Source organism: Myxine glutinosa, chromosome 14 (assembly GCF_964187855.1).
Source record: "Myxine glutinosa chromosome 14, kmMyxGlut1.1, whole genome shotgun sequence".
Lineage (NCBI taxonomy): Eukaryota > Metazoa > Chordata > Myxini > Myxiniformes > Myxinidae > Myxine > Myxine glutinosa.
The window spans coordinates 48281809-48302917 of NC_136274.1; the positions used below are offsets into that span (position 1 = coordinate 48281809).

At 47.8% G+C, this 21109-nt stretch overlaps 1 protein-coding gene across 9 annotated transcripts in view; it reads right to left on the bottom strand.

Moving 5' to 3' along the window:
- Positions 1-21109, bottom strand: part of LOC137439697 (phospholipid-transporting ATPase VD) — a 136651-nt gene that overhangs the window by 72466 nt on the left and 43076 nt on the right. The window contains exon 1 of one of the 9 annotated variants that reach the window (XM_078768421.1): positions 7706-8102. The exons of the other annotated variants lie outside the window; for them this stretch is intronic. The gene's annotated coding sequence lies outside the window, so the exon portion shown is untranslated. Of the gene's footprint in view, positions 1-7705; positions 8103-21109 lie in introns of those variants that run through there. 9 annotated transcript variants of the gene reach the window in all.

Genomic DNA, 21109 nt, shown 5'->3' on the forward strand with positions numbered 1-21109 from the left:
CGAGAGGAGCATTCCTACAAAGTTGCTTGCTTCAGGGAAAACAAGAACGTGAGCCTCCACTCATACGTGGTAAACACCAAGTCATCAGGGACAAAGAATGTACTGTTGGTCACATCCATGAAACCCATCCTCGGAGTCACAAAAGACGAGGGGAAACAGAAGCCGGCTGCATAAAAACTGTACGACTACACAAAGGGGGGGACGGACGTCATTGATCAACGGGCAATGAGTTTCACCTGCAAGCCGAAATCCAACCGGTGGACAATTGTGGCCTTGGCATACCTCCTCGATACCTGCCGAGTCAACGCACTGACGATCTATGCTCTCAACAAAGGAGAGAAACCACGAGAGCTCGATTCGTTCGACTTTGGACTGACGTTAGCCGAGCAACTGACTACCCCTTTCATACAGGCGCGTCCTCTTCGGGGATTATCGACACCCATTGCCCAAAAGATGAAGAGAGCACTAGGAACAGAGGCAGCCGGCGTGCAACATCGAGAGCCAGGGGGAGATCTGTTGGACCATCATGGCGATTCTCGTCGTCGTTGCAGGGCCTGCTTAGATCAGTCACATGGAGAAGGACATAAACTGAGGAAAAAGGCCATGCCAAAGAATCCAAGCCAGTGCCAGGTTTGTGGTGAGGCATGTTGCAAAGAACATACTGTTCACTTCTGTCTGGCATGCTATGCAAAACAAAACTAACTGAAAGAAAAAGGAAGAAAATTGGACTTCATGCTGAAAAAGGGACTTTCAGGATTATCAATTGTCAGGTGTCTCTTACATTTTGTAAACAATAACAATCTCGATTTGATTATGATATTGATCTAATTTGCACATCTCTTCATACATAAATTACAGTACGCCAAGTTCAAATGATTACATGTATGCCAGTCAAGATTGCATACATGTATACTTATTAGTTATTACCAGATAAATAATAATAATAATTCATTTATTTTGTATAGCGCTTTTCCAGAAGCCCAAAGGCGCTTTGACAGAGTGGAAAACATAATGCATAACAATACATGAAAACAACAATTGCAAAAAGACAAGAAACAATAGGGAAATATTTAAAGCAAAAGGAGGGAGAAGGAGAATAGATAGTCAGGGGTTAAATGCTGTGGGTTGAATGTTGAATGCAGTGTTGAACAGGTGGGTCTTTAGTGATGTTTTGAATGTGGTGAGTGAGGAGGAGTCTCTGATGGTGTGAGGTAGTGAGTTCCAGAGGGTGGGAGCAGCGATGGAGAAGGCCCTGTCCCCCCAGGATCTGAATTTGGTCCGGATGGAGGGGGTCAGGAGGTTGGTACCAGCAGAGCGGAGGTTGTGGGTGGGAGTGTGTCTGGAGAGGTTAGCCAGGTAGGATGGGGCCAGGTTATGGAGGGCTTTGTATGTCAAGAGGAGGATTTTGTACTGGATTCTCTGGGGGATGGGGAGCCAGTGAAGCTTGTAAAGGATGGGGGTGATGTGGTCACGGGTCCGGGAATGGGTGAGTAGACGGGCAGCGGAGTTCTGAATGTATTGGAGTTTATTGGTGATTTTTGAGGGTGAACCATAGAGGAGGCTATTGCAGTAGTCCAGACGGGAGGTGATGAAGGCGTGGATGATAAAGATAAAGAAATGTTTGCCATCTTTTCCATCTACAATTTTAGGGTACAGTACAGTCCATGATTTGCATAAATTCGATCGAGTTAGACTTTGAAGATACAAGGGTACAGTTGTTTGTTCCTGTCATTCAATATTGTTTTCAGTCATTTAGTAGTCAGATCATATCAATGCAAAAGTTGAATTTTCCTGATAATTTTACTAATTAGTATTCATTACACTGTCTGTTTGATATATGATGTGCCCCAAGAACAGTTATGCATGATTTGCATAAATTGAATATGTGATTACATGTAGTAGACTGTGAACATCCAAATATAAACTTTTTGTAACTGTCATTCAATACTGTTTTCAATCATGTAACAGTCAGATCTCGTTATCAATGCAAAAGTGGCTTTTGTATACTTTGTGCTAATTAATATTCATGACACTGTCTGTATGATATATTATGTGACCTGAGAACAGTTATGCATATGATTTGCATAAATGTTATGTTATCATCAGTAGACTTTCAACACCCAAATATAACTGCCATTCTTTATTGCTTTTGAGCATGCTGATTCATAAGTCACATCTAATAAATAACTGTGAAACATTCAACTTTCTTGTTGCTAATGAATATTCATTTGTCTCTAATTTGCATAATCATTTCCCACATTTCAATCATAAATTGTCAAAACATACACTAAACATCACCTTTCTTCAATTTACAACTAGAAAAAAGATTTCTGCCCTGACGTGGTAATCAAAATGTGAAAATTCAGAATTTCAAGAAAAATTAGCATATTTGCATAATTAATTACAATTATAAATATGAAATTTCAATACATGTCATTAATTTGACTAAGCTATCTTTTAGATTATATGACAAACTACAAACATGCCAAAGTTGATTGCATTTTCTCCATAAATGGGGGGAAAACTGAAAAAAATGAGAATTCCTTGAAAACATTTGCATATTTGCATCATTAATTAGACAAATTAAGAATAACAATAGATATCATAAATTTGACTATGCATTCTTGTAAAATACACGATGGGACACAGACACGCCAAGTTTGGTCACATTCGGTCGATAAATGGCCGAGATCTGAGGGGGGGGCAAATTAGCCCCCCCCCCCCCCCCACCCCGGGCTAAGCAGTTTCAAAATAGCCCGGGCTATTGAGGGTTAATGCAATATGAAACCGCACTGATCACGGCCGCCTACGTCACCATTGAACGTTGCACTACACTCAACCCGGCCTCACTGATGCCCACCCCAGAGGAGGGTGAACCCCACATATGTGTCGATGTAGTGCAGCAAGTCTCCACAGTACGTCCGGACTTAAGGGACGTTCCCCTCGACAACCCCGATTGTGTATACTATGTCGATGGATCAGCTAAACGTGGATGGGATGGCTCTTTGCTATCCGGATACGCGGTGTGCTCAGATAACGAGACGGTAGAAAGCGGGCGCCTTCCACCCACATTTTCCGCACAGCAGGCGGAGCTGTGCGCCTTAACCAGAGCATGCAGCTGGGTGGCAGACCTTGCCGTCAACATTTATACAGATTCAGCCTACGCGCACGGGGTAGTCCACGACAAAGGGGCAATCTGGAAGATGCGAGGCTTCCTCAAATCTGCAGGTTCGGTCATAAAGAACGGTGAATTGGTTGAAGGGCTACTCCGAAGCATTTTGCTTCCCCGCGCTATCGCGGTGATTAAATGTCGCGGCCACCAAAAGGCGGACTCTGAGGTTGCTCCGGGCAACGCCAGAGCGGACGCAGCGGCAGGAAAGGCAGCCAACCAACAAGTAGGACGGAACATGCCGATGGTAACGCGAGCAAAGGGGGCATCCGCACAGATTGCCAACGTATCGACCTCAGGACCAACCGTCACACCAGCTAACGATGATGTTATAAAAATTCAAAACGCAGCAACAGCAGCCGAACACGATGACTGGATAAAACGAGGGGCCACGCGCCCCAGACCAGATGAGATGAGATGTGGACCCTTTACGGAAAACCAATAGCACCCAAGGAACTACTGCCTTGGCTGGCACGTATGTCACATCAAAATGGGCATGTGTGCCAGAGGGGGGGTGATGGAACAGATAAACTATACTTGGGCGGCGCCGGGGCTGTCACGAATCGCATCAGATGTGTGCTGGTCATACGTGGTTTGCCAACAACACAATAGGGGGGCACCACCGAGGCACCCACATAACGCGGGCCATCCCCAACCAATCGGGCCTTTCTGTCATATCCAGTTCGATTTTATAAACATGGAACCGAGTATGTCGTTCCGCTATGTTTTGGTAATCGTGGACATGTTCACAAAATGGGTCGAGGCCTATCCATGCGTTAAATCAGACGCCCCGACAGTAGCTAAGCACCTCGTGCGGGATTTCATGTGCAGATTCGGCATCCCCCAGAAAATGTCGTCAGACCAAGGGGGGCAATTCACGGGAGAGGTGATTAAGGGTATCCTAAAGGCACTGGGCATGAAACAATCCTTCCATTGCGTTTACCACCCGCAATCAGCGGGACTTGTGGAACGCACTAACGGGACTCTGAAACTCAAGGTAGCAAAGATCTGTGCAGATACAGGTTTGAAGTGGCCGGAAGCACTCCCGCTTGCGTTAATGAGTATTCGTTCCACCCCGGGTCGCACCACGGGTCTTTCCCCCCATGAGATATTAATGGGATGACCTATGAGTTTGCCTGTTTCAGCCCCGATGGACATGTCCAAACTTGATTTGCCTGTGATGGATGACATGCTTTTAAAGTTTTGCATAGGATTGTCCAACATGGCGCGCAGCATCCACACCCGAGTACGAGAGGCATTGCCTGAACCAACAAGCCACGCCATCCACGACTTCCAAGCCGGCGATTACGTGCTTGTAAAGCACTTCACCCGCAAGAACGCCTTGGAACCAAGGTGGAAGGGACCAATCCAGGTATTGCTGACTACACCAACTGCGGTCTTTTGCGAGGGCAAGACCTCCTGGATCCACGCCACACACTGTAAGTTGGCCATACAAGCACCAGACACTACACCACAGCAACCACAGTAATGATGGGTCTAATCACAGGTATGATGCTATTGATAGCGACAGCAGCTAGGGGGAACTCCGATTACAATAGGTGCGAAAACAAAACACGACACCTCACCGTAACATGGGGACAAAGGGTATCGTTGCCATGTTTTGAGCAGAAAGCCCTGCACACAGATTGGGTAAGCATAAGATGGTTAACACTGTCGGCAGGGCCTGGACATATTGGCGTTGTACTACGAAAACAACGAGAGTTCCGGGAGGACGGGCAAGCTAGCGTCAACACTTTGCCCCGGCCAGGATACAAGTGGGGGACCCCTGATTTTAAGCTACAAACACGCACACGCCTAGAGAAAGGCATGACCATGCAGATTCGGTGTAGCGTCTGTACTCCCGGCGGCTCGCGAAGAAACCAAATACACACCATGCATCGAGTACATACTCACACCGTAACCCCAGGACAAGGCCCCCAAAAAAGGGTGAAAACACACATTGGAAAGTAGCAAGGGAGGTGGCGACAATTCAGAATAGGACTCACTGCTGGTCATGCATGCACTTTCCCCAAGCAGGCACCACTGGAATACAAATGATAGTGCTACCCTTGTCCCTTAACGATCTTTGCTCACAACCCATCGATTCCCCATGTTTAGTCACCACTCTGGAAAGAAAGGGGGTTGGCAACGGTAAGAGTTGTAATCGGCAATTTAATTATCGCCCTTCAATGATTGCCCATGTGGCCGAGAGGCCTGCCCCCATCTGGGTCAAACCGCAGAAAGGGATGGTCTGCCTCCAGGGCTCCGGCCACTTGCTTATGGGGGAATCAGAATGCGCCTACACTCTCCCCGGGAGGCTGGAAAGGGGGAGCGCTGGGATTACACTACGAATAATACTGCAAGATAAACACAACCACAACATAACGGCTATAACATTTTCTAGGGGGGTTAGTAGGATTAATGGGGTGACAAAGGGACTCAAGGGCTTATCCGCCCACCTAGTCCCACCCCATGGGACAATGTTTATATGCGGCGATAAGGCTTACCCCTATTTACCAAATAATTGGGGTGGCACATGTTATCTTGGCTCGGTCCTTCCCGACGTCGAGATACTGGACGAGTTAGATCCAAAGTCCCTGGACAGGCGACATAGGAGGTCAGTATGGAACGAAGATGGAACCACTAAACTACACGGAAGCATATGGGAAAAGGTGTTAGGTTTCTTCTTCCCAGGAGCGGGCACAGTCATGGATAGTTTCCGGATAGATAAGTTGGCTTTGGCCCTAGAAAAGGTGGCAAACGACACCGCTACGGCCCATGATGTATTATTGGACACAGTAGTACATATGCGCACAATGGTGATGCAGAATCGGGTGGCTTTGGACATGCTCCTGGCAGAGAAAGGAGGGGTATGCGGGATAGTAGAGGGAAAATGTTGCACATACATACCAGATCCATCCGAAGGGGTGTCTGCCGCAATAGTGAGATTAAGGAAAACCAGCCACGCATTAACGGTCGATCGGATTGCATGTGAGAACTCTTATAAATTTAGCTGGCTCAGTGATTGGTTCCGGGGATGGACAGGCACCATAGTGAAGTGGCTATTGACCGCACTGGCAGTGATAATCGGGGTGGTGATCTGGTGGGCACTAATGAAATCTTTAGTCCTCCTCTGCGTGAGAAAGTATTTTACAGGATGGAAAACGAAGACACCGCCGACGAAGACCATGATCTTGATGGCCAAGGCCGTCGACCTGAACGTGCCCCTCGACGAGGCTGATGTGACCGGCGCTTCCGAAGACTGTGTTGATTTGTTTGTTAATTGTGATGATTTTGTTGTAAACCCCTTGCGGGAACTGGCTAATGCTTCTTATATATTACAAGCTCACAGCTGCGCACCTCCAACCGATCCGACTGTGGATCTGATTGCGACGCTGGGTCTGGCAGTCAAGGGACCCGACATGGATACTCTGGATCCACAAGCTGATTATGCGTCCATGGAAGACTTCGACATAAAGGAAGTTTCTCTCTTCACTTTGAATACTTTGGATTTTAATGCTCTGTATCCTGACCAGGAACACGCGACACAAGATACTGACAATATTATGTATTCCTCAGAACAGCAGCACGTACAAGGCCTCATGAGCATGGACGTTGATTAACTTCGAAGATCTGCAAGGACCGCGTTTGTGAAAGGTGGGGGGAGCCAGTTCCGCAGGGGAGGTGGCAGGCCCTCTGTGGAGCACATCCTCATCCGGACCAGACGCCTTCGTTGTGGATCCGAAACGTTAATGGACTTTCATGTTCTGGACCCTCATGTTCCAAACACGAACAACATGACACACCTTCCAAGGGCATGCGGGGTGCTTTGTGTGCACGGCATGCCTTTGGGAGGCACCCACATCACACAATCCTCTTTCAATAAAGCCCGTTGCGGTCACACACACCACCATGCTCTTTGCTTGCGAATAAAGCCCGATGTGGCACGTTGTCTCTTGAGATACGTTGTCTCGACGAGACAAGAGGAGGGTTATGTCGGTCATGTGATTTTACTGTTGTATAAACCTTGGGTTATAGGCTTAAGTATAATAGTTATTTTGTAGTTAATAAGAGATGCTTGCTTCACCATCTATATTCCAATGAGAACGCTCGCTTTCTCCTACGTGCTGGAGTCGAGCCTGTTACTTCTCACTTTTGCTTTGAACATGTTTTACGATCAAACTCGGCCAGGAATGTAAACTAATCAAAGGCCAGCTACCGCAACGTGTGAAATATGACCTCCGGCCATCCCTTTGAGTTTGGAGAAAACATCTGCTCCGCAAGATAAGACTCTTATGCTCCATTCCCTCGGAGCCACAGGAAGGGACGCCGGTGGGAGGAATCCGGCCCAGAAAGGGATGCCGGTGGGAGGGATTAAGCCCGCTGATTTGCTTTGTTCGAGCCTCCGTTCAGCGGAGATCTTGTGGATATGCTTCCTTATATAAACGGACCTCGGTCTGTATATTCTCTAGGAGGGTCAACCAGGCATGCTGTCCGTTTGTGCAGTATATGTTGGCTCTTCCCGCAGCTGTGTACCTGATGGATCAATAAACGCTTGTTACTCCTTTCTTCGTGGTGGAAACCTGATTCCCGACACACAGGCGTAACAAAGTGCAGCCGCACAGCTCAGGGTTCCTGCACACTCCCCTCAACAAAAATATGGGTCCATGGGTGGGGAGGAAAGACAAAGCACAGTTAGGCAAGGAAAGGGCGCAAAGGTACACACAATACAAGGCAATGCAACATGAGGAGCACGGGTGAGCGAGCGGAGAAAGCACGTCCCTAACCGTTCGTACCCCCCATGTCAGCCTACACTACCCTTACCCTTCCCTGTATTTACACTTTACAAATTCTTCACTACGTTTGTCTCTTCTATCCCCCCTCTATGCCAAATTCGTCATCCAATCCCTCCCAAGAAGGAAGAGATGGAATAAACACATTGTCTAACCACGTCGAGATGCGTCTTTACCATCCAAACATTTACAAAATCTGGTGTGGAGTTCTGTCACTTTGGTGAGTGGATGTGGATGGTGCGAAGAGATTTCTCATCCTAACTATACTCTAATTGACATTAACTCCTTTAAACTACCCGGGGTCTTGCCCTGCCAATCGGCATCTTTAAACTATGTGGTTCTAAAAACCGATTCCCATTGACCCACCCTGTGGTGCCCGACAATTTGGGTCTCACTCCCCCAATTTTTCTCACTGTGCCTTCGCACAATTTCGGGGCTGGGTCGTGTGGCTCTACCAGCAGGTCTACCTACCTGCGCACCTGCGCACCTCCGCCACTGAAGTTGCCACCCGAGCTTGCCTAGCTCCTTGCAACTACCCTAACTCGGGGAAGGCCCCTCCTGGCTCTCTCACCCCTCTGATGCCCTCTCTGGCATTGGGCTACCCGGGCCCTCTCCTCGGATCCTCGGGCCCCACTGAACACTACTCTGACTCTAACTGGCTCCCAGAGCCTACCTGCGGCCTCACCTGGCCGACAGACTACCAGTGGCGGAGTGCCCGAATAACCATACGTACCAACAGGCCCACACGCCCAGCCATTTCCACAGACTCACGCACCCCTCCAAGCAATACCTTGCTACTATCTGCACCACAGGTGTCAATATCCAACAATTTACCTAAGCCCTCTACCTAACTTTAAACTACCCTCCCCGGGTATCCGTGAAGGGGTCCATCTTCCCCCATCCCCTCCTTCGCACCATGCACTCCACACCACTCTATCCACACCACTCACTCCACACCATTTATTCCACACACCTGTTCTCCACTTGCACCCCATGCAAGTCCATTCACTCAACACAAATCCACTTGTCCTCAATACACCACTCATACATCACCTCTGGTCATCCCCGACCAATTCCTCATTTGCTCACGCTCACCACAAAGATTCTCATTCAATTCCTCATTTGCTCAAGCTCATCACAAAGATTCTCAATCTCAAGCTCATACACACAGCATCATCGAGCTAACTACTTCCCTCTAAAACTCGTGCTTTCCCGTCTTCCCTTGCACTAAGCACTTCCCTCGTCATTAACATCCATCTAATCTCTCTACGTCCCCTCTACCTGTACAAAAGTCTCTACTTAAATCTTGTCCCTACTGTCATTTCTCTAAATCCCTATCAATTATCCTCGCCCGCCCTCGGCGTGCTTTCACTGCCATCCCCATAATCTATAGCTCATGTGCCCCAACTCGAATGGTAAAGCTACCATTCGCCAACACTATGGCTATCCGTCCCCTATACTCGAGCCTCTCCGTGCGGCAATACATTTTCGTCACAGCTCTGCTTCGAAAAGCCGAGCAATGCATGCGGGTGGTTGGTCTACTGTTGGTTGGGTCCGTCCGGCATTTTCGATTCTGGGGAGGAAGCATACTTGGGCCAAGGTTCCAGGCGCCATCCCTACGCGGAGCCTTTCGGTCTCCGGCACGACGGCCCAACCTCCCCCGGTCGGAGCACCGCGCCCGCCAGGGGGTGAAGGTCCGACCTCTCCTTCCTCCCCTCAAACCGTGCCGTTTGCCTCTTCCGCGAAGGCGCGGCACCGACCATACAGGGCGGGGCCCGGCCCGGATCGTGCACGGCGCTCCTTGCGAGACCGCCGCGGCAACGATCCCCGTCGGTCCCCGCAGCACACAAAGCGCACCACGCCCTGAGAGCTCGCGTCGGCTATACGCCGGCCTAAACGCTAACCCTGTCTGCGTCGATGCCCGAATCGCATTCTCTCACCACGCGACCCTTTCCATACTCGCACATCGAGGCGCTCCAGCACCTCCCATACACTCCATACATTTTGTTACTGCACTCGCTCGTGCATACTCTTCCCTTGCACACTCAGGTGCACACCACTCAGGCGCACTCACACCATTCACACACTCCCTTATCACACATCCTCGCGCACACCCTGGCGCACTCATTCTACTCGCACACTCCATTACACACTTGGCCATCGCACACCCTCGCATACACTCTCCCGTTACGTACTCCGTAACAACCATGGGTGTGCACTCCTGCACACACCCAATCACGCGCTCTGGTGTGCACTCCCGCACACTCTGCTCGGCCATCGCACACTCTATCACAGTCCGTTCCACACTCCGTATCACACTCTTCCCACATACACTCCGTTGTGCATTCTTCTTCGCACTCTGTAACACACTCGCGCTTCGGTGCCGTTCGCACACGCACGCCATTCACCTTCATACAGCGCACCACGGGCCTTCCACGAGCGCCCGGGTGACGTCGTGATCCCAAGCGCGCGAAAAATCTTTTCGTGCCACACACTTTCGCGCCAAGCATTTTCGCGCCATACACGCTCCTACTCACCTTCGGGATTCTCTTCTCCTGCAACCGCACCTGCAAACTTTCATTTGGGTTAGGCAGCACGACATCACGATGCGAACACCGACTTTGCACATATTCCATTTCTTTTTCTGCCGATTCACTTTCTAACTCTGCCGTCTCTTCGTCCCAAAATTTCACTATAATTTTTTCATTTTCTTTTTCATCGACGACCGCCGATGCTAATAAAATTTTATCTTCTAATTCGGCGGCCGTCGGCTTTTCCATAACCCGTGTCGCGATTTCTACCCCAGTCATTTTAACTGCTCCTCGCTCAGGCTAGCTTTCCCCGCGTTCCTCAAATCGCGTTACCTCGTTGCGTACCAATGCGACCTTCCCGCTCGACCTGCGCCTTATGTCTTTCCCCATCTTTTTTGTTAACTCCCCTCGGGTGTCCATTTTGCTTTCCAGCCCGTTTTTTACCTCTTCTAATTGATCCCCCATCTTGTTTTTCAACCCTGTTATTTCCCGGGTAGATTTGTCCCCCATTTCCTTCAATTGGCCCCCCACTTTGTTTTCCAAATTATTTAACCCTTCTTTCATTTCTTTCATTTGGCCACCCATTCTTTCGGTCAACTCGCCCCTGCTATTTCTTACCTCGTCCCTTATTTCTTTAATTTCTGCCCTTCATTTGTCCCCCTCCATTTTTATGGATGCCTGTATCTGCGCAATGAAGGCTTGTATATCTATCACCCCCACTTGCGCAGCGGGCGTGGCCCTCGTCGCCATGTGCGAGGCGCCACCATTTTCTTCCCCTGCCACCCCTACTGCTGCACCCTCTTCAATGTTCTCCTCCATGTCTCCCAATTCTTCCCGGGGGTCCTGGGTTGATTCTAACTCCTCCTCTACTACCTCATTTCCCCCCAACAGCATCCGACCGTCTTGGTTATCCATGGCACAAATTTAATTTGGATGTTCTACTAAATTTCGGCCGCTCGTAATTTTGAGTGCGTTAGGCGCACCTCGGGTCAAATCCCACTCCCGACACCAATTGTTGCGGCCAATATGCACAATTGGTGCCCAAAATGTGGTCTAAAAAATTTCGTCCCAGGTTCCAAATCCCACTCCTGACACCAATTGTTGCGGATCTCAGCGCCGGCCTTTTCCCCTTACCAAGGGGGGATTAATCCCCTCGTCTTTGACTATCCGACGGGACCCGGGACCGATGACGTCCTTCCCGGACAGCGCGAAATAGGGTCGTAGGACTAATCACTAATACCTAATTACTCGCGCTGACCGGAAACGAGGAAATAAGCCCAGCCCGAATCACGGGTGTTGGTGGATACGCCGAGCGGTAGCGAACCCGTGACCCGAGCCGTTATCAATGACTAAACCCGATCCAAGTGGTTATTAATCGTGCCACGCTTACCCAATGGAGGAAATCACGGAAACGGTCGAATTTGGAAGAAAAGGAATAACAAGGTTTATTTACACTTTGTACAATAATCAGCAGAAGAAAACACAGTGCAGTCCTTAAACAGTCTTACTTATTCCCTGGACAAACGGGCCCGTTCACACACAGACACTCACACGGGGATTGCAGATGAACAGGTCAGCACGTCCAGGAATGGCGTCCGGGCAGCTCTTCCTCCGGTCCCCAACTCGCACCGCGAAGAAGATGGATAAAGACGGCAGGAGCTCTCCACGTGTCGTTGGCGTGCACGGGATTATTACAGGGCGAACGGTAGGCTGGGCTTTGGCTGTTACACTCGCGTGGCTGCGTACATAATAAACGAACAGGCGCTAACAATGCGCTTCTCAATCAATGGCCTCGACAAATCCTTCCGATACTGTCGGGTGCACGCCGGTCCTCCGAATACTCCTCACACGAGTGCTCCGAATCAGTTCTCTCCAACAAGTCCTGTGACAAATCCTCCTCATGAGTTCTCATCAGTCCTTTTCTAGCCAGTCCTGTTCAAGGGCTTTGTGCAGCGATTTATATAGCCTTGCCCAGCGAACCCTCTCAAACTTACTATATGAATCGTGCCACGCCCTATCACGCCATGCCCTCTCAGCCCTGGTTGGCTGATAGCCCTTACTGTCATCGCCTTCTGACGCACTGCTTGACGCGGCCACACCTCGACCCTCGCGCTCCTCCCTCTTCTTAGGCCTACCTCGTGGTACCTGACTAGTTTCGAGCAAACCAAGGGCAGCGAACGCTGCTGGCAGCCAAAGCGTAACAAACTTGAGGGATGCCAAATGGGGCGCGGGATCGAGTTTGCCCATGATGTAATTGGAGGGTGGCCGCAAAATGAAAAGGACCTAAGCTCATTTCTTTACACAACGCAGATGTTACTAAGGAAATGGCCTACTCTTACACATTCTATGACATAACTAATATTCTAAGTGGGCCTACGTGTTGCATGTGGACTAACTATGGGGGGAAAACCTTTAACCTTTAATGATGTCATATTTACAATCTCAAAACCGCAACAATATATATATATATATCACGAAAAATGGAACACATATGTAAAAATCAGCAGTGGAAAATTTTCTACCTATAAACAGTTTGTCTGTTGCTTTATTTTAGAGTACTAGGGCATGCCCGTACTATATATATGCCCGTACTATATATCTATCTAAAATTATATCCCCCCCCCTCTATTTACATGAAATGGTTTGGTCCATTCGCAACGCCAAAGCGAACGGCGAACGGCTTGCGAGTACAGTGACAATCCCCCCCCTCTATTTACATGAAATGGTTTCGTCCATTCGCAACGACCACAGAACCCCCCCCCTCTATTTACATGGAATGGTTTGGTCCATTCGCAACGACCACAGAACCCCCCCCTCTATTTACATGCAATGGTTTGGTCCAAAGCGAACGGCTTCCGGAGTTTGGTAAAGAAATCGCCATCGCGTGCACAAACGCGCAGGAAAGCGAATGAATCGCAAATTCGTTTTTATTAGTTTTAAAACGTAGTTTAACGCCAACATAGTTTGCAAACGTGAAATAAATGAATACGCTCTCAAATGTGCCATCCGAGGCAGAGTGTGTCCTCCACGTTCGGCACACGCGATCGTTCGCTGCTCTCTGATTGGTTGAATCGTTTTTTGGACATAGCTCGGTAAGTAATTGTCCGATTAATATGAAACCTTGAAAAGGCACATCCTCGGGTCCCCAGCAATATACCTGGCAAGTTAAAAGTATATCGGACCCGTGGTTGTCGAGAAACAGCGGTCACAGACAAACGTACAGACAGATTACTGGAATTATAGATAGATGAGGGTCCACGTGTACAAAAATAATGATTAGAAGATAACGGCTTGCCTTGCTTTTAAAATGGAGGCTTGTGAATTAGACAATTCAATATCTTATGTCACATCCATCACACTGATAAGATCATGTGCCTCGCAATGTTTACCTCTAATTATTATTATTTTCTTGGCATTTGAAGATGCAGAGGGGTGAAAGCTATCAGAAAAAAATACTAAGTGTAAGTCTGTGATGGAAAAATGCAACATTGGTTTGCTGGTGTTGCCATATTGTGTCCCTCCACCACAATCTACCATTACATGAAAAGTTTTCCTCTGGCAAATTTTAGGGGTCATGAGTACAAAATACTCTCAAAATCTATTGTATGCCTCATGTCTTTATACGATATACCCCTCTTAGTTCACCAAGTACAGTGTATTTTAACATTAAAGGCAATATCACCTCAGTGTGACGGACGTGACATAAGCGACAATTTTTTGTATACAGAGTCCAGGCTCGTGAAAGAGCTAACATTTATCAAACAAACAAATCAAACAAACAAGCAAACAAAGTATATAAAAAGGGGAGCGGTCGACAAGATGGGGAGAGAAGGGGAGGAAGCACACAAACACAACATTTGAGAGCAGGGACATCGGGAGATGTGTGGGAGGGAGAGGGCCTGGAGGGGGGGGGGGCAGGATAGGTATAAAACGCAAGGACACCAAGGACTTCCAGGAAAGAAGTCGGCACCTCAAAAAGTGGATTTGGGGTGAAATTAGCGGGGGTAGAAAAGATCAAGGTTTTGGATTGGGGAAGATAAGAGATGGTGGTGAACAGCCGTTTTAAAGACCTGGAGAGAGGAGTGGGATTGAAGAGAGTGAGGGAGTTTGTTCCAGAGGTGGGAGAAAAGAGGAATGAAGGTGAGCAGAAAGTCTTGATTTTGGCAGTTTAACCATAAGAGGGTTGCAGGCAGATCTTGTGCGACCTGTAGGAATATTTGGGGGACAGAGCCCAGAGAGAGCTGGGGGAGCAAGGCGGGAGAGGAGTCGGTAGAAGACGGAAAGACCACCAACCTGCCTGCGGTGAGTAAGTGAAAGGCCCTCGGAGACAGCGTCATCGCGGGAGATTCCAATGATTCTGAATGCTTTGGTTTCAACAGCGTGAAGACGAGCTAGGTGTGAGGCAGGAGCACCAGCCCAGAGGGGAAAGCAGTACACCATTGAGCTGCGGATGAAAGCCTTGTATGTGGTGAGGAGCTCAGGTGTGCCAAGGAAGGACTTCGCACGACGGAGGATGCCCAGTCGGCGACTGGCTTTGGAGGCCAGCTTGGAAATGTGGTTTTCCCAGGAAAGATCATGGCAGATAGTGAGACCCAAAAGCTTGAGTGACAGAACTTCTTGGAGAGGATTATTCAGAAAGTAGATGGGAGGGTTGTCCAGTCGGTCTTTTCGGAGAGACATCGCAAGAGTGTGAAATTTGTCAGGATTGAAAGACATGTTCCACTTGTTTGCCCAGTCTGTGATTTTGTCCAGGTCTGCAGAGAGTGAGGAGGCTGCAGACTGCCGATCTGAGGGATGAGGAATGGAGCGGCAGAGAGTGGATTCATCAGCAAAGAGATAGAGACGATTTTCAAGAGAGTCAGAGAGATCATTGATGAAGACCAGAAAAAGCACACGGCCCAGAACACTGTCTTGGGGAACTCCAGCCTGAACAGGAAGAGGAGATGAGAGAAACCCATTCAGGGCCACACGTTGACTACGACTAGAGAGCAAGTCCGCCAGCCATGCGTGGAGATTTCCATGGATACCAAAGGAGGAGAGTTTGGTGAGCAGAGCGGGGTGCCAGACCCTATCGAAGGCACGTGATATGTCGAGGGAGACAGCTCTAATTTCCTGTTTGGCATTGAGGACCTCCATCCATTGTTGAGACAGCAGAAGCAGCATGTCCAGAGTAGAGTGACCTGGTCTGAAACCAAATTGATGATCAGAGATCAAGCCATTGGAGAAGAGGAAAGATTTCATATCCGAAGCAATGATGGATTCCATGACTTTGCTGATAATTGGGAGAAGGCTGATTGGTCTGTAGTTGCTAGGATCTGTTTTTGCACCTTTTTTGTGCAAAGCGGTGATGTTGGCTGATTTCCAAGCAGATGGCAGTTGACCTTGAGCAAAGGAGAGGGTGAAGAGAACAGAGAGAGGGAGTGAAAGAGCAGAAGAACAGGATTTTAGGACCTGTGGGCTGATGCCGTGAGGTCCAGTTGCAGAATCAGAGTCGAGGGTTGACAGAAACTTTTCCACCTTGTCAGGAGGAAAGGACACGGAGTCCAGGAGCAGCTGGGTACGACTGGGTACGGTGGGTACAGAGAGGGATGGGTTTGGGACACAAGATTTAGAGGCAAACACAGAGTTGAGGCATTCAGCTTTTTCACGTGCGGAGTCAGCTGTGTAGCCGTTTGAGGTAAGGGAGGGGATGGAGGGGGACACAAACACCAGAAACAGATTTGACCAGATGCCACCAGGATTTGGAAGAGGGAGACAGATAAGAGAGTTCGGTCTTGAGAACGGAGAGATATTGTTTCCTAGCTCTCCTGAGGGTGGACACACACTTGTTTCGGGCTTTGTGAAAGGAAATGAGATTTCCTTCCGTTGGATTTGCTTTCCAGGAGACGAAGGCAAGTTCTGGGCAACAGCCTCACCACAAGATTCCGTGTACCATGGACGGGAGGAAGGGTATGACAACTGAAGACGAGATGGGATACATCTGTGCCATGAGAGAGAGCAATTTACTTTGGAAGAATTCCCAGGATGAGTTGATGTCAGAGGTGGTAGAGATGGGAGACCAGTCCAGATGATTGATGGAATGACACCCAGCCATGCCAGTTGGCTTTTTCTCCCTTTCCTCCCTCTCCTTTTTCTCACTCTCTTACTTCTCTCTTTTCTCTCTTTCCTCCCTCTCTTCTTCAACTCCTTCCTCATCCCTTGCTACCCTTGAGTTTGAGCCCCAAAGAATATTATACATATATTCATCTGGATTTTGAGATATTCTTGTATCTATAATTATTTTTCTCATAATAGGATACCAATAAGATTTGTTGATGATTTCTAAAAGAGTTTTATATTTCATAACTTTGAGAAGTTCATTTTTATTTAATATTTTAATCAAGCTTCCACTTCCGGTCTTGCTGGCGAGGTTTTGTTTATTCGCAGCTCTCCACGCTCTCCATCAAAGTTAAGTAATTGTTCCCATTTGTATTTTCGTTATAACTGTATTTATGTTATGGTGTTGTACGTATAGTGTGTCCCGAGGAAGATTTTCGGTGCAAATCTTTCATACCTGTATAGAAAATCGTGTTAATTCGTGTCGTGTCTTTTGAGGCCTTGTACAGTGTCCAATCTTGAGGCTTTGTTTTTCTCTCAGCGGTCCGTCGTTTGTGCTCCAATAACTTTCGTTCTCTGTTTTCCCAGTCTTTTCACCCCAAAGCCTACTTCCTTGTTTAAAATCTCAACTAAAAAAAAAAAAAAAAAAAAAAAACATTTCCTTCTCTGTTCTTATTTGTTGTTCTCATTCGTTTATTCGTTCTTATTCGTTCGTTCGTTCTTCGACCACGTGTTTCTCCCCCATTTCCCCAGATAGTTTTCACTGTTAAACTTTAAAATGTTTGCACTTTCCCCTCAAGTTCTGTATTCCGTCGTATATTATAACACCTTTTTCTTCTTCTTCTTTAAAAGGCTGCTTTCGACTTGCTCACCAAATCTATTCATCCCAAAAAAAAAATCCATCTCTGACAGTGCCTCTTTTCTACATTCCCTAAACTCTCCTGCACTCCATCCTCCCTCCAGCGTCCTTAAACGTATTTTTGACTCGAAGGTCACAAGAAACTCATTTTGCAATAAATGTTCGTTTCCCATTAATCGTACACTTTCTAAAATCCAATCTCACCCCTCCCCTCCAAATCTTCCCCATAACCCCTCCCCTCCAAATCTTCCCCATCACCCCTCCCCTCCAAATCTTCCCCATCACCCATCCCTTTCAAATTTTCCCCCTTGCCCCTCCCCTCCAAATCCTCCCCATCACCCATCCCTTTCAAATCTCCCCCCTTGCCCCTTCCCTCCTAAACTCCCCCCACACCCCTCCCCTCCAAGACCCCCCTCACCCCTCCCCTCCAAGACCCCCCTCACCCCTCCCCTCCTAGACTCCCCCCTCACCCCTTCCCTCCAAATCTCCCCCATATCCCATCCGGTCCCTTTCAAATCCCTCCCCTTGTCCCTTCCCTCCTAAACTTCCCCCTCACCCCTCCACTTCAAATCTCCCCACCCTCATTTCTTCTCAATTTCCCCCCTCTCACCCCCCCTCCTCAAAGCGTCCTCCCTGCTTCTTCCCCCTTCCAACTCTCACCTCCATCTCCCCCAACCTTCTGCCTCGCTCTTCCCCCTCCTCAAATAACACCTCATTGTGCCTCACCCAATCACCATCAAACCTTTTGTCCACCCCATCCTTCCCTTTCTCTGAGCTATTCTGAAATCTCTGACACACCTTCAACAGCTCTCCCTACCTCTTCCACCTCTTCCACATCTTACCCTACCCCTCCTCCCCCCTGTTCTGTATCCGATGCTCCCCCTTCCTCTTCATTAACGGTATGGACCTCAAACATCCGGGGCCTTCGTTCAAACTTAACTGATCTCTCCATACAGGTTGCTTCTGACAAACCAGACGTGATCTGCTTAACAGAAACTTTCCTCCTTCATGATGTCTCTGATTCCTTAGTATCTCTCCTGGGTTACTCCCTCCTCCGGTATGATAGACCTGAGCCTCATCCTTGAGGTGGGGTTGCTATCTTTATCAAAAACTCTCTTCCTCACTCGCCCTGCACTGCACTCTCTCCACCTCACCCCCAGGAACACCTCTGGCTACGGCTTCCCCTTCGCTCCCACCTCTTGTTCAATGGATGGAAATCATAAGATACTTGTTACTTTTCCATAATAAATGATAGTTTGCATGACAGAAATTCTTTACATGATACCAGTCTTTCTAAAATCTATGAAAGCTGAGAACAAATAACAAACACATCAAACATGTCAGTTGTAAACTGTGACAACCTGACAACATGAAATTACATCAAGGTAAGTGAAAATCTAATTTTGACACAAGGATAGTGTATCAACAATAAATGGCTATTTTCCACATTACTTGCATTGTGCACCACCATGTCAAGCCAATGACAAGCCAATGACATGGCAACGCGCCATCTCATAACGCGCCATTGACTGAGTGGTTCACACCAACCGGAGCTGTTTTCGGATGACGTGCTGATGTCCTTGGACTTCGCGCCAGGCTCCGGGCCGACCGGGCCGATGTGGTTTGGTGCTGACCGGGCCGATGTGATGTGGTGCTGACCGGGCCGACGTGGTGTGGTGCTGACCGGGCCGCCGTGGTATGGTGCTGACCGGGCCGCCGTTGTGTGGTGCTGACCGGGCCGACGTGGTGTGGTGCTGACCGGGCCGACGTGGTGTGGTGCTGACCGGGCCGACGTGGTGTGGTGCTGACCGGGCCGACGTGATGTGGTGCTGACCTAGATAACATCATGTTTGATTATAACTTTAAGTACATGTATTTAAATGCATGAAAGTAGTACCGTTTGTCATTTCTGGTACTTATGTTACATCCATCACAGCGTGACGGATGTGACACTTCAGGGGACGGAATCATTATTTTCCCCTTCTACAAATTAACATGAAGGCAGAAATTAATCATTTGATGTTTGAGAATAGCTAATGGTTGAAGCTGTCTCAGGCATATTTTTTCATATTTTTGTAACTCTTACTTTTTGAATAAATTAGGGTGTGACGGACGTGACATAAGGGGACGGAAATTTTTTGATGATTTTCTCATACAAAATTTTTTATGATGCGATATGTTTATTGAATTTTACTTATAGACTTCAACAGAGAATGGTATCTACAACAGAAAAATGCAAAAGATATAGTTATTCTGTTACCATTTGTAAAGGAGTAGAGTGATAATTAGTACCACTCAAATTGAGCTCACTTTGAAAATAGCGCCATCTTCCCATCTCAATTACTCCGCAATTAAGAGGGGGAGAACGATAATTTTTTCACTGAAATAAACCTTAGCATTTAAATTTTACATAAAAAAATAAGGAGACACCTCAAAACCTTCCTGCTAATAATAGTTGATCAAAGAAATGTCATAGTCTAACTACTTTACATTTTAATGCCAAAAATACCCCCTTTTTTGGCCTTTAACCTGTCACGCAAGAACCACAAATTGTTATATTGCACTGAAGTTGTCTCTGCAGGTAGAGGAGACCCCATTACACATCATACAAGTGTAAAATAGTGGATATTTTATTTGTAATAAGAAAATATCAAGCCCTGTATTGAGAAAAATGAAAGTGTTCCATTTTTCATGACTTCACTTATATATATATACACAACAACAACACAACAGGCATTTTAAGGCCATTTTCCCTGCTAGAGCAGGGGTTAGCCTTGCGGTCCCCATGACAATCTTCTCCATTTTGCCCTATTTTCTGCATCTCCCCTTGTTAACCCCCCTTGCCCGCATTTCTTCTTCCACCACCTTTAGCCAAGTCTTTCTCGGTCTTCCCCATCCTCTACTTCCTTCTGAATTCATTTCCATCACTCTTCTCAACCAGTCACTTTCATCCTTCCTCAACACGTGACCAAACCATCTCAACCTGTTTCTCTTCACAGCATCCATCACAGGCTCTATTCCCATCATCTTTCGCAATTCATCATTGGTCTTCCTCTCCCTCAACGATACTCCGCACATCCACCGAACCATTCGCGTTTCCACCCTTTCCAGCCTTCGTTACTGCTCTACATTCATTGTGCATGTCTCACTCCCATAAATCATAACACTTCTCACACATGCAGCATACACCTTTCCCTTCAGCTTCAACGACACTCCCCTCCTCGTCAGCACGCCACTCAGTTCCCGAAACTTCTTCCATGCACATCTCACTTGAGCAACCGTTGCCGAGTCTGATCCACCTTCTCCATTCAGGATGTCTCCTAGGTAGCAAAATGTTTTCACACTTCCAGCTTCACGCCGTCTCCAAGATCCAACTCAACATTTCCTCCATCTGCAGCTCCCTCTGTGCACACCTTACATTTGAATGTAGCTGCCACACTGGTTAATGACCCTCTCAGACCAGTACATTTTTGATGAACCCACTCAGCGCACATTGTACATTGAATGGAGTTCACTCCGACACCCTTCCTGCACACAGCACACGGCCACTTCCCAGTTCTTTCCACCTCACAACATGCTTTACCACTTGCCATCACCTTTGTCTTTCCGATATTCACCTTCAGACCTTTGGTCTCCATACATTCCTTCCACTTGTTCATCT